General features: G+C 47.1%; 9 non-coding genes across 9 annotated transcripts; 3 read left to right on the top strand and 6 right to left on the bottom strand.

Moving 5' to 3' along the window:
* Positions 1-120: 120 nt before the first annotated feature.
* On the bottom strand, positions 121-192 carry Trnap-ugg. Its single transcript has one exon. It is a non-coding gene; the product is annotated as a tRNA-Pro (tRNA).
* A 1,136-nt stretch (positions 193-1,328) lies between these two features.
* Trnap-ugg lies at positions 1,329-1,400 on the bottom strand. Its single transcript has one exon. It is a non-coding gene; the product is annotated as a tRNA-Pro (tRNA).
* Positions 1,401-3,744: 2,344 nt separating this feature from the next.
* Trnap-ugg lies at positions 3,745-3,816 on the bottom strand. The gene has a single exon. It is a non-coding gene; the product is annotated as a tRNA-Pro (tRNA).
* A 557-nt stretch (positions 3,817-4,373) lies between these two features.
* Positions 4,374-4,445, top strand: Trnaq-uug. Its single transcript has one exon. It is a non-coding gene; the product is annotated as a tRNA-Gln (tRNA).
* Positions 4,446-4,952: 507 nt separating this feature from the next.
* Positions 4,953-5,024, bottom strand: Trnap-ugg. The gene has a single exon. It is a non-coding gene; the product is annotated as a tRNA-Pro (tRNA).
* Positions 5,025-6,789: 1,765 nt separating this feature from the next.
* On the top strand, positions 6,790-6,861 carry Trnaq-uug. The gene has a single exon. It is a non-coding gene; the product is annotated as a tRNA-Gln (tRNA).
* Positions 6,862-7,368: 507 nt separating this feature from the next.
* Trnap-ugg lies at positions 7,369-7,440 on the bottom strand. Its single transcript has one exon. It is a non-coding gene; the product is annotated as a tRNA-Pro (tRNA).
* Positions 7,441-8,576: 1,136 nt separating this feature from the next.
* Positions 8,577-8,648, bottom strand: Trnap-ugg. Its single transcript has one exon. It is a non-coding gene; the product is annotated as a tRNA-Pro (tRNA).
* A 557-nt stretch (positions 8,649-9,205) lies between these two features.
* Positions 9,206-9,277, top strand: Trnaq-uug. The gene has a single exon. It is a non-coding gene; the product is annotated as a tRNA-Gln (tRNA).
* Positions 9,278-14,002: the final 4,725 nt, after the last annotated feature.

Genomic DNA, 14,002 nt, shown 5'->3' with positions numbered 1-14,002 from the left:
AGACGCACCTGAGAGTCTCATGGGCCGGTGGCCCGACATGCAGTTTGTCCTGCTGCATGGCTTACTTTCAGAGACTCGCAAGTTTATCGTAGTGCTGGGTTGTCGCGAAAGTTAAAAGTAGGGCCTGTCCGGGATTTGAACCCGGGACCTCCTGCACCCAAAGCAGGAATCATACCCCGAGACCAACAGGCCGCACAAGTAAGCAAGTCTGCACCCCGCCACCTACTGAGATCTTGCCGCACTTGCTAGTTGCAGCATCCTAGCTGGACCATATTCTCAAAGAGGTGTCTTAATCTGACACCTACAACATGCGCTGTGCTGAACACCAGTGTATGTGAATGCTGAAAGAGCTGCTTGAGTTGTGTGACAGTATTTCGACCGTGTGTAGTGCAAATGATATCGTGTCACGAACAATCCGCCCACTACGTAGCGTTCTGTGTCAGCACGCAGTTTTCGTCAGTACTCCGTGTCCATAGCTGTTTTCATAGCTAGGCTGCGTCCAGCACAAAGCATCCGCCATACGAAAGTGGCTGTTTCGCGATTTTGATTACCTGATCCTTCGACGTCACTTCATGTACGAATACTGGCAAGAATTCTCGCTACATTCGAAGGTGCTCCTTCCACTTCCAGCCTACTTGGTTGCTTCATTAGCCAAGCAAACACTTCCTGAGGACCATACGTGTAATGACATCGCATCTTATGGGCTTAATTACATGATACCACTGAATTTAAGAGCGCTACAGGCATCCGGTTCCATGGTGTAATGGTTAGCACTCTGGACTCTAAATCCAGCGATCCGAGTTCGAGTCTCGGTGGAACCTGACGCTGTGTTTTGCGATCGTTTCTAGAAATGTGTACGAGCCGGTGGTTGGAATTGTATATGCAGAAATTTAACTAGGATCATGAAATGCAAAATGTTAATAGCAGTCCACCCGTGAATGGGGAGCGCTCCAAATGCCTATGCTTTTGTTACTAGGATTAATAACGGGACGTAAGGGGCTCAACTGCGAGAAGACGACCTCAGCTGTTCCTCCCCGCAGGAAAGTCATCTCACCGTTTTGGGGGCTGCATGCGCATGCATTTACCAAACTTGCATGCGATGTACTAGTTCCTGGGGAACGAATAGAATCGTTGTACGTGCCAGTCTTTACGTATAGATATAAGTAAGCGGAGACGGCTTAATCCTGCCACGTAGATTGCTTTCCATAAGACGCACCTGAGAGTCTCATGGGCCGGTGGCCCGACATGCAGTTTGTCCTGCTGCATGGCTTACTTTCAGAGACTCGCAAGTTTATCGTAGAGCTGGGTTGTCGCGAAAGTGAAAAGTAGGGCCTGTCCGGGATTTGAACCCGGGACCTCCTGCACCCAAAGCAGGAATCATACACCTAGACCAACAGGCCGCACAAGTAAGCAAGTCTGCACCCCGCCACCTACTGAGATCTTGCCGCACTTGCTAGTTGCAGCATCCTAGCTGGACCATATTCTCAAAGAGGTTTCTTAATCTGACACCTACAACATGCGCTGTGCTGAACACCAGTGTTTGTGAATGCTGAAAGAGCTGCTTGAGTTGTGTGACAGTATTTCGACCGTGTGTAGTGCAAATTTTATCGTGTCACGAACAATCCGCCCACTACGTAGCGTTCTGTGTCAGCACGCAGTTTTCGACAGTACTCTGTGTCCATAGCTGTTTTCATAGCTAGGCTGCTTCCAGCACAAAGCATCCGCAATACGAAAGTGGCTGTTTCGCGATTTTGATTACCTGATCCTTCGACATCACTTCATGTACGAATACTGGCAAGAATTCTCGCTACATTCGAAGGTGCTCCTTCCACTTCCAGCCTACTTGGTTGCTTCATTAGCCACGCAAACACTTCCTGAGGACCATACGTGTAATAACATCGCATCTTATCGGCTTAATTACATGATACCACTGAATTTAAGAGCGCTACAGGCATCCGGTTCCATGGTGTAATGGTTAGCACTCTGAACTTTAAATCCAGCGATCAGATATCGAGTCTCGGTGGAACCTGACGCTGTGTTTTGCGATCGTTTCTAGAAATGTGTACGAGCCGGTGGTTGGAATTGTATATGCAGAAATTTAACTAGGATCATGAAATGCAAAATGTTAATAGCAGTCCACCCGTGAATGGGGAGCCCTCCAAATGCCTATGCTTTTGTTACTAGGATTAATAACGGGACGTAAGGGGCTCAACTGCGAGAAGACGACCTCAGCTGTTCCTCCCCGCAGGAAAGTCATCTCACCGTTTTGGGTGCTGCATGCGCATGCATTTACCAAACTTGCATGCGATGTACTAGTTCCTGGGGAACGAATAGAATCGTTGTACGTGCCAGTCTTTACGTGTAGATATAAGTAAGCGGAGACGGCTTAATCCTGCCACGTAGATTGCTTTCCATAAGACGCACCTGAGAGTCTCATGGGCCGGTGGCCCGACATGCAGTTTGTCCTGCTGCATGGCTTACTTTCAGAGACTCGCAAGTTTATCGTAGTGCTGGGTTGTCGCGAAAGTTAAAAGTAGGGCCTGTCCGAGATTTGAACACGGGACTTCCTGCACCCAAAGCAGGAATCATACCCCGAGACCAACAGGCCGCACAAGTAAGCAAGTCTGCACCCCGCCACCTACTGAGATCTTGCCGCACTTGCTAGTTGCAGCATCCTAGCTGGACCATATTCTCAAAGAGGTTTCTTAATCTGACACCTACAACATGCGCTGTGCTGAACACCAGTGTATGTGAATGCTGAAAGAGCTGCTTGAGTTGTGTGACAGTATTTCGACCGTGTGTAGTGCAAATGTTATCGTGTCACGAACAATCCGCCCACTACGTAGCGTTCTGTGTCAGCACGCAGTTTTCGTCAGTACTCTGTGTCCATAGCTGTTTTCATAGCTAGGCTGCTTCCAGCACAAAGCATCCGCCATACGAAAGTGGCTGTTTCGCGATTTTGATTACCTGATCCTTCGACATCACTTCATGTACGAATACTGGCAAGAATTCTCGCTACATTCGAAGGTGCTCCTTCCACTTCCAGCCTACTTGGTTGCTTCATTAGCCAAGCAAACACTTCCTGAGGACCATACGTGTAATGACATCGCATCTTATGGGCTTAATTACATGATACCACTGAATTTAAGAGCGCTACAGGCATCCGTTCCCATGGTGTAATGGTTAGCACTCTGGACTTTAAATCCAGCGATCCGAGTTCGAGTCTCGGTGGAACCTGACGCTGTGTTTTGCGATCGTTTCTAGAAATGTGTACGAGCCGGTGGTTGGAATTGTATATGCAGAAATTTAACTAGGATCATGAAATGCAAAATGTTAATAGCAGTCCACCCGTGAATGGGGAGCGCTCCAAATGCCTATGCTTTTGTTACTAGGATTAATAACGGGACGTAAGGGGCTCAACTGCGAGAAGACGACCTCAGCCGTTCCTCCCCGCAGGAAAGTCATCTCACCGTTTTGGGGGCTGCATGCGCATGCATTTACCAAACTTGCATGCGATGTACTAGTTCCTGGGGAACGAATAGAATCGTTGTACGTGCCAGTCTTTACGTATAGATATAAGTAAGCGGAGACGGCTTAATCCTGCCACGTAGATTGCTTTCCATAAGACGCACCTGAGAGTCTCATGGGCCGGTGGCCCGACATGCAGTTTGTCACGCTGCATGGCTTACTTTCAGAGACTCGCAAGTTTATCGTAGAGCTGGGTTGTCGCGAAAGTGAAAAGTAGGGCCTGTCCGGGATTTGAACCCGGGACCTCCTGCACCCAAAGCAGGAATCATACACCTAGACCAACAGGCCGCACAAGTAAGCAAGTCTGCACCCCGCCACCTACTGAGATCTTGCCGCACTTGCTAGTTGCAGCATCCTAGCTGGACCATATTCTCAAAGAGGTTTCTTAATCTGACACCTACAACATGCGCTGTGCTGAACACCAGTGTATGTGAATGCTGAAAGAGCTGCTTGAGTTGTGTGACAGTATTTCGACCGTGTGTAGTGCAAATTTTATCGTGTCACGAACAATCCGCCCACTACGTAGCGTTCTGTGTCAGCACGCAGTTTTCGACAGTACTCTGTGTCCATAGCTGTTTTCATAGCTAGGCTGCTTCCAGCACAAAGCATCCGCAATACGAAAGTGGCTGTTTCGCGATTTTGATTACCTGATCCTTCGACATCACTTCATGTACGAATACTGGCAAGAATTCTCGCTACATTCGAAGGTGCTCCTTCCACTTCCAGCCTACTTGGTTGCTTCATTAGCCACGCAAACACTTCCTGAGGACCATACGTGTAATAACATCGCATCTTATCGGCTTAATTACATGATACCACTGAATTTAAGAGCGCTACAGGCATCCGGTTCCATGGTGTAATGGTTAGCACTCTGGACTTTGAATCCAGCGATCCGAGTTCGAGTCTCGGTGGAACCTGACGCTGTGTTTTGCGATCGTCTCTAGAAATGTGTACGAGCCGGTGGTTGGAATTGTATATGCAGAAATTTAACTAGGATCATGAAATGCAAAATGTTAATAGCAGTCCACCCGTGAATGGGGAGCGCTCCAAATGCCTATGCTTTTGTTACTAGGATTAATAACGGGACGTAAGGGGCTCAACTGCGAGAAGACGACCTCAGCTGTTCCTCCCCGCAGGAAAGTCATCTCACCGTTTTGGGTGCTGCATGCGCATGCATTTACCAAACTTGCATGCGATTTACTAGTTCCTGGGGAACGAATAGAATCGTTGTACGTGCCAGTCTTTACGTATAGATATAAGTAAGCGGAGACGGCTTAATCCTGCCACGTAGATTGCTTTCCATAAGACGCACCTGAGAGTCTCATGGGCCGGTGGCCCGACATGCAGTTTGTCCTGCTGCATGGCTTACTTTCAGAGACTCGCAAGTTTATCGTAGTGCTGGGTTGTCGCGAAAGTTAAAAGTAGGGCCTGTCCGGGATTTGAACCCGGGACCTCCTGCACCCAAAGCAGGAATCATACCCTGAGACCAACAGGCCGCACAAGTAAGCAAGTCTGCACCCCGCCACCTACTGAGATCTTGCCGCACTTGCTAGTTGCAGCATCCTAGCTGGACCATATTCTCAAAGAGGTTTCTTAATCTGACACCTACAACATGCGCTGTGCTGAGCACCAGTGTATGTGAATGCTGAAAGAGCTGCTTGAGTTGTGTGACAGTATTTCGACCGTGTGTAGTGCAAATGTTATCGTGTCACGAACAATCCGCCCACTACGTAGCGTTCTGTGTCAGCACGCAGTTTTCGTCAGTACTCTGTGTCCATAGCTGTTTTCATAGCTAGGCTGCTTCCAGCACAAAGCATCCGCCATACGAAAGTGGCTGTTTCGCGATTTTGATTACCTGATCCTTCGACATCACTTCATGTACGAATACTGGCAAGAATTCTCGCTACATTCGAAGGTGCTCCTCCCACTTCCAGCCTACTTGGTTGCTTCATTAGCCAAGCAAACACTTCCTGAGGACCATACGTGTAATGACATCGCATCTTATGGGCTTAATTACATGATACCACTGAATTTAAGAGCGCTACAGGCATCCGGTTCCATGGTGTAATGGTTAGCACTCTGGACTTTAAATCCAGCGATCCGAGTTCGAGTCTCGGTGGAACCTGACGATGTGTTTTGCGATCGTTTCTACAAATGTGTACGAGCCGGTGGTTGGAATTGTATATGCAGAAATTTAACTAGGATCATGAAATGCAAAATGTTAATAGCAGTCCACCCGTGAATGGGGAGCGCTCCAAATGCCTATGCTTTTGTTACTAGGATTAATAACGGGACGTAAGGGGCTCAACTGCGAGAAGACGACCTCAGCTGTTCCTCCCCGCAGGAAAGTCATCTCACCGTTTTGGGGGCTGCATGCGCATGCATTTACCAAACTTGCATGCGATGTACTAGTTCCTGGGGAACGAATAGAATCGTCGTACGTGCCAGTCTTTACGTGTAGATATAAGTAAGCGGAGACGGCTTAATCCTGCCAAGTAGATTGCTTTCCATAAGACGCACCTGAGAGTCTCATGGGCCGGTGGCCCGACATGCAGTTTGTCCTGCTGCATGGCTTACTTTCAGAGACTCGCAAGTTTATCGTAGTGCTGGGTTGTCGCGAAAGTGAAAAGTAGGGCCTTTCCGGGATTTGAACCGGGGACCTCCTGCACCCAAAGCAGGAATCATACCCCTAGACTAACAGGCCGCACAATTAAGCACGTCTGCACCCCTCCACCTACTGAGATCTTGCCGCACTTGCTAGTTGCAGCATCCTAGCTGGACCATATTCTCAAAGAGGTTTCTTAATCTGACACCTACAACATGCGCTGTGCTGAACACCAGTGTATGTGAATGCTGAAAGAGCTGCTTGAGTTGTGTGACAGTATTTCGACCGTGTGTAGTGCAAATGTTATCGTGTCACGAACAATCCGCCCACTACGTAGCGTTCTGTGTCAGCACGCAGTTTTCGACAGTACTCTGTGTCCATAGCTGTTTTCATAGCTAGGCTGCTTCCAGCACAAAGCATCCGCCATACGAAAGTGGCTGTTTCGCGATTTTGATTACCTGATCCTTCGACATCACTTCATGTACGAATACTGGCAAGAATTCTCGCTACATTCGAAGGTGCTCCTTCCACTTCCAGCCTACTTGGTTGCTTCATTAGCCACGCAAACACTTCCTGAGGACCATACGTGTAATAACATCGCATCTTATCGGCTTAATTACATGATACCACTGAATTTCAGAGTGCTACAGGCATCCGGTTCCATGGTGTAATGGTTAGCACTCTGGACTTTGAACCCAGCGATCCGAGTTCGAGTCTCGGTGGAACCTGACGCTGTGTTTTGCGATCGTCTCTAAAAATGTGTACGAGCCGGTGGTTGGAATTGTATATGCAGAAATTTAACTAGGATCATGAAATGCAAAATGTTAATAGCAGTCCACCCGTGAATGGGGAGCGCTCCAAATGCCTATGCTTTTGTTACTAGGATTAATAACGGGACGTAAGGGGCTCAACTGCGAGAAGACGACCTCAGCTGTTCCTCCCCGCAGGAAAGTCATCTCACCGTTTTGGGTGCTGCATGCGCATGCATTTACCAAACTTGCATGCGATGTACTAGTTCCTGGGGAACGAATAGAATCGTTGTACGTGCCAGTCTTTACGTATAGATATAAGTAAGCGGAGACGGCTTAATCCTGCCACGTAGATTGCTTTCCATAAGACCCACCTGAGAGTCTCATGGGCCGGTGGCCCGACATGCAGTTTGTCCTGCTGCATGGCTTACTTTCAGAGACTCGCAAGTTTATCGTAGTGCTGGGTTGTCGCGAAAGTTAAAAGTAGGGCCTGTCCGGGATTTGAACCCGGGACCTCCTGCACCCAAAGCAGGAATCATACCCTGAGACCAACAGGCCGCACAAGTAAGCAAGTTTGCACCCCGCCACCTACTGAGATCTTGCCGCACTTGCTAGTTGCAGCATCCTAGCTGGACCATATTCTCAAAGAGGTTTCTTAATCTGACACCTACAACATGCGCTGTGCTGAGCACCAGTGTATGTGAATGCTGAAAGAGCTGCTTGAGTTGTGTGACAGTATTTCGACCGTGTGTAGTGCAAATGTTATCGTGTCACGAACAATCCGCCCACTACGTAGCGTTCTGTGTCAGCACGCAGTTTTCGTCAGTACTCTGTGTCCATAGCTGTTTTCATAGCTAGGCTGCTTCCAGCACAAAGCATCCGCCATACGAAAGTGGCTGTTTCGCGATTTTGATTACCTGATCCTTCGACATCACTTCATGTACGAATACTGGCAAGAATTCTCGCTACATTCGAAGGTGCTCCTTCCACTTCCAGCCTACTTGGTTGCTTCATTAGCCAAGCAAACACTTCCTGAGGACCATACGTGTAATGACATCGCATCTTATGGGCTTAATTACATGATACCACTGAATTTAAGAGCGCTACAGGCATCCGGTTCCATGGTGTAATGGTTAGCACTCTGGACTTTAAATCCAGCGATCCGAGTTCGAGTCTCGGTGGAACCTGACGCTGTGTTTTGCGATCGTTTCTAGAAATGTGTACGAGCCGGTGGTTGGAATTGTATATGCAGAAATTTAACTAGGATCATGAAATGCAAAATGTTAATAGTGGTCCACCCGTGAATGGGGAGCGCTCCAAATGCCTATGCTTTTGTTACTAGGATTAATAACGGGACGTAAGGGGCTCAACTGCGAGAAGACGACCTCAGCTGTTCCTCCCCGCAGGAAAGTCATCTCACCGTTTTGGGGGCTGCATGCGCATGCATTTACCAAACTTGCATGCGATGTACTAGTTCCTGGGGAACGAATAGAATCGTTGTACGTGCCAGTCTTTACGTATAGATATAAGTAAGCGGAGACGGCTTAATCCTGCCACGTAGATTGCTTTCCATAAGGCGCACCTGAGAGTCTCATGGGCCGGTGGCCCGACATGCAGTTTGTTCTGCTGCATGGCTTACTTTCAGAGACTCGCAAGTTTATCGTAGTGCTGGGTTGTCGCGAAAGTGAAAAGTAGGGCCTGTCCGGGATTTGAACCGGGGACCTCCTGCACCCAAAGCAGGAATCATACCCCTAGACTAACAGGCCGCACAATTAAGGACGTCTGCACCCCTCCACCTACTGAGATCTTGCCGCACTTACTAGTTGCAGCATCCTAGCTGGACCATATTCTCAAAGAGGTTTCTTAATCTGACACCTACAACATGCGCTGTGCTGAACACCAGTGTATGTGAATGCTGAAAGAGCTGCTTGAGTTGTGTGACAGTATTTCGACCGTGTGTAGTGCAAATGTTATCGTGTCACGAACAATCCGCCCACTACGTAGCGTTCTGTGTCAGCACGCAGTTTTCGACAGTACTCTGTGTCCATAGCTGTTTTCATAGCTAGGCTGCTTCCAGCACAAAGCATCCGCCATACGAAAGTGGCTGTTTCGCGATTTTGATTACCTGATCCTTCGACATCACTTCATGTACGAATACTGGCAAGAATTCTCGCTACATTCGAAGGTGCTCCTTCCACTTCCAGCCTACTTGGTTGCTTCATTAGCCACGCAAACACTTCCTGAGGACCATACGTGTAATAACATCGCATCTTATCGGCTTAATTACATGATACCACTGAATGTAAGAGCGCTACAGGCATCCGGTTCCATGGTGTAATGGTTAGCACTCTGGTCTTTGAATCCAGCGATCCGAGTTCAAGTCTCGGTGGAACCTGACGCTGTGTTTTGCGATCGTTTCTAGAAATGTGTACGAGCCGGTGGTAAGAATTGTATATGCAGAAATTTAACTGGGATCATGAAATGCAAAATGTTAATAGCAGTCCACACGTGAATGGGGAGCGCTCCAAATGCTTATGCTGTGTATTGCGATCGTTTCTAGAAATGTGTACGAGCCGGTGGTAAGAATTGTATATGCAGAAATTTAACTAGGATCATGAAATGCAAAATGTTAATAGTAGTCCACACGTGAATGGGGAGCGCTCCAAATGCTTATGCTGTGTATTGCGATCGTTTCTAGAAATGTGTACGAGCCGGTGGTAAGAATTGTATATGCAGAAATTTAACTAGGATCATGAAATGCAAAATGTTAATAGTAGTCCACACGTGAATGGGGAGCGCTCCAAATGCTTATGCTTTTGCTACTAGGATTAATAACGGGACGTAAGGGGTTCAACTGCGAGAATACGACCTCAGCTGTTCCTCCCCGCAGGAAAGTCATCTCACCGTTTTGGGGGCTGCATGCGCATGCATTTACCAAACTTGCATGCGATGTACTAGTTCCTGGGGAACGAATAGAATCGTTGTACGTGCCAGTCTTTACGTATAGATATAAGTAAGCGGAGACGGCTTAATCCTGCCACGTAGATTGCTTTCCATAAGACGCACCTGAGAGTCTCATGGGCCGGTGGCCCGACATGCAGTTTGTCCTGCTGCATGGCTTACTTTCAGAGACTCGCAAGTTTATCGTAGTGCTGGGTTGTCGCGAAAGTGAAAAGTAGGGCCTGTCCGGGATTTGAACCCGGGACCTCCTGCACCCAAAGCAGGAATCATACCCTTTTTTTTTTTTTTTATTTACGCGGTAGCTGACGCTTGCAAATTGGCGCATATGTAGAGGACAGTCGCTAGAAACGACTGGGAGAGACCAACTCGACAAACACACAACGGACCCTTTCATTTGACTGAGGCCGCAGGCTAGCGAATTTAGGTACCGAGAGGCAAGAGAGGGGTCAGCGTGCTTGACCGTATCATCACCGCGCAGCAGCACCGAAAACTAAGGGAAAAGGCAAAATTAAAGAATCCAACAGCACGCAGACTTCCTAGTTAGCCACCGAGCCGTGTACTAAGCACGCAAAACCGCTGCTTAACCTCGGTGATCGGACGAGAATCCGTGTCGTCAGCGTGGCACACAAGTCGGCGAGAATGTTTCCAGACGTGCGGACATCTTAGTCCTTGTACAGATCACTTGGGGTTTGCCTGGCAGTCTCTCGCGCTGCCTTTTAGGGAAGCGATATGGAATAGCTCTTGGTGGGATCTAACGCATAGCCGTCCCGTTGTTAGCATGACACATTAACTTAGTGAGCTTACTGCCAACGCAATACGGCCGCTTCAGAACTCCAGTACCTGAGCCACCGTTTCATCTATCATTATTAAGGCAGTACGATTCATTTAAACCCGTATGTGATGCCGTTGAGGTTTTCTCGCTGTCGCTTGGAACCCAGAGGCACAACACAACAACACCGGAAACGTCCGTGAGAGGAGCTAAAAATCGACACAGGAAAAGTATGCTCCGGTATTTCTTTTCGACCGCTCGGGGTGTCACTGTCGTCTCCAGTAAAATCTGCATGGCGGGTTTCTGCGTAATTTACTTGTTCTGTAAGATCAAGGGAGTATGTTAGTTTCAGAATGTTTAAAATGCATTGTCAGATGTGGGGTTCGAACCCACGCTCCCTTACGGGAACCAGAGCTTAAATCTGGCGCCTTAGAACGCTTTTTTTTTTTTTTTTATTAGCAGTCCAACGCCTTAACAACTTTTTTTTTTTTTTTTTTATTACCTTTGCCTTTCGCGGGCAAGTGCTCTACCAACTTTTTTTTTTAAATAATAACTGCTCCTTTTTTTTATTTTTTTTTATTTTTTTTATTTATAGTTGCCACAACGCAATGTCCTAACCATTTTTTTTTTTTTTTTTTTTTTTTTTTTTTTTACGAGCGGGGCAGGCAGATGGCGGCAAGGAGGGCAGGGGTCAATTAGTCCGAGGCCTGGCCACGGTGCCGCCCTCATACCCGTCATCACTCACATTGATTGTAAAGGAACATAGATTTTTTTAATTTTTTATTTATTTATTTTATTTATTTATTTATTTATTTATTTTATTATTCCTTTTTTTTTTTGGAAAAGCATCAATATGGGATTGGAGCCAGCTCATTCGGTTGATACATAAACGGGTGAAGGTTTTAGAGCTCGAACTGCTATCCAATACCTGTTCTATTGAATGCAATATGAAGCATATTACCGTACTTGCGACGGTGATCCGCGTAGTTTCTAATTTTAGTATATTCCGTTTCCATGTGTAACTGAAACTCGCTGTAATCTTCGCCCGTCAGCCGATTGAAGACATGACTTGTATATTGGCCCAACAGCCACATGACGGCATTATTTTTAGTTGGCGGAAAATATTTGACGTCTGGTCTGTGCAGTAAGTTCGTGTTGATGTTACTTTCAGAAGTCCTAGTTATAAGGGCGACTTTTTGACGAACCCATTGCCAATTGCGCATGCGGTGACTGCAAGTATATCTGTGGGGCACAGTATCCACTTGGTGACAATCTGGACAAAGGGCTGTGTCGCTTAGCCCAATCGCATGCAGGCGCTCATTTGTGCTAATAATGTTGTTAACCGTTTTGTACCATGTCGACCTGACCAAGGACGGAAGTACACTGCTGGTGATGTTCGCCCACAGGACATCCCAATTGACTCCAGTGTGCTTTTGTTCGATTTTGTTCTTGCCCTCATATTGTTTCCTGTGCTCCAGAATGTCCTTGGCAGTTAAGGGTCGATGTTGGGGAAGGACCTCGCTCAAGTAGCTCTTTTCCAGATAATATGTGCGGATGTGGGAGAGCTGGTAGTCGATCGTCTGCACATTGATCGGCGGTTCTACGCTTTTCGGCGCGACTGCCTCAAACAACTTTGCCGTAAGGGTGTCAGAGTAGTTTTGGATTAAGGATGTCATCCGTTTAATGTACAAAGCCATTGCTTTGGCGTTCAGATCGGTCAGACCCATACCGCCATGCAGAGGGTCGAGGGTCACAGTCTTCACGTCAACTCGAAATATTTCCCCCCGCCACAGAAAATTGGTCAACTTGCTCATTATCTGTTTGGCTATGACAGTAGGGATTGGAAAGACCTGTGCCACATAATATGCTCGCGACAGGATACATGTATTTATAAATTTAACCCTCTGAATTTGGTCCATACTGCGATAAACGTTATCTATTAAAGCACCCTTGACTTTGAACGAGACATCCCGCCAATTTGCCGTTATCATTCTTTGTGGAGGGACCGTCAGTATCGTCCCAAGAGATTTGTGTGCCGTAACATGGGTAGCCCATTCTAGGCCGACATCGTCAAGTCCCCTTATACGTAGAAATTTGCTTTTAGTTTCATTCATTGTTGCGCCAGAAGCGGAACAATAGCTTCTGAGGTCTGCCTCCAGTTGAATCACGTCATCCCTGTTCCTCACGACGATGCCGACATCATCAGCATATGCCCCAACTGCAGTTTTCTTCCCGGCGATCGTTATGCCCGTCATGTGCTCTTGTACTAGCCGCAGCAATGGTTCTAGTGAGATGACAAAGAGCAACATGGAAAGGGGGCTTCCTTGGGGGACACCCCTTGCGATGGTAATTGGTCTTGTGAGCTGGCAGTTGACGGAGATCGTGGCGGCCAGACCAGTGATCATATTGCGCACGACAGCGATGGAGTCATGCCCGAAGCCCATCCTCCGCATCGTTTCGAAGAGGTATTTATGGCTGACACTATCAAATGCTTTATAAAAGTCGACAAAAAGGAGGCCGCAATTAATGGTGCTGGCAGACGACAGAGCGACGATATCTCTATATTGTGCTGTAGTCTGAAATATTGATCGCCTATAAGCACAAGTTTGCTGTTGCCCAATTATGTTTGCGGTCAACGGCATCATTCGATTGTTTAAAGCTCTCGCGATAATCTTATAATCTGAATTAAGAAGAGAAATCGGCCGGAAGTTGTTAATCTTTTTACATCCCTTATTTTTAGGAATCAACACGATTTTACATTCTTTAAGTTCTAATGGTACAAACTTTCCCCGCAGTACGTCGTTAACGGCTTGTGTCAACTTATCACCTATGATACTCCAATATCGTTGATAAAATTCAACCGGAAGGCCATCAGGGCCCGGCGATTTACTTTTAGGGGAGCCACGAATTATTTCAAGAACTTCACCCGGACTAAAAGCTGAAAATAAGCTAGCGTTGTCGTCGGCAGTAATTGTGGAGGTTGTAAACGCAAATAACTCATCCAAATCGTCCTCTTGCGTTGCTTCTGCCTCATACAGGGCGCTGTAATACCTATGGATTTCTCTGATTATCTCGTTTTGCACAGTGAGGACAGTACCGTTTTCTAATTTAAGTTCGTCCATGAATATCCGTCGTCGGTTCTTGCGATGTTTAATCAGATGATATAACGCAGCCGTTTCGTCCTCGCTAACAGATCTGGCTTTTGACTTAAGTTTAAGACCCTCCAGTTGTTTTCTCTTTAAGCTTAATAATGTCGCTTTAATTTTCTTGATGTCGGACAAGCGCCTGTCTGAGCCATCTGCCTGATCATACAAATCCCTTAAGACCATGTAGTAAAATTCCATTGTACGGTGAACTGCCCGAGATCTCTCTATACTATAAGATATAATT

This window comes from Schistocerca piceifrons, chromosome 2 (assembly GCF_021461385.2).
Source record: "Schistocerca piceifrons isolate TAMUIC-IGC-003096 chromosome 2, iqSchPice1.1, whole genome shotgun sequence".
NCBI classification, from domain to species: domain Eukaryota; kingdom Metazoa; phylum Arthropoda; class Insecta; order Orthoptera; family Acrididae; genus Schistocerca; species Schistocerca piceifrons.
This window is presented reverse-complemented; position numbering and strand designations above follow the sequence as displayed.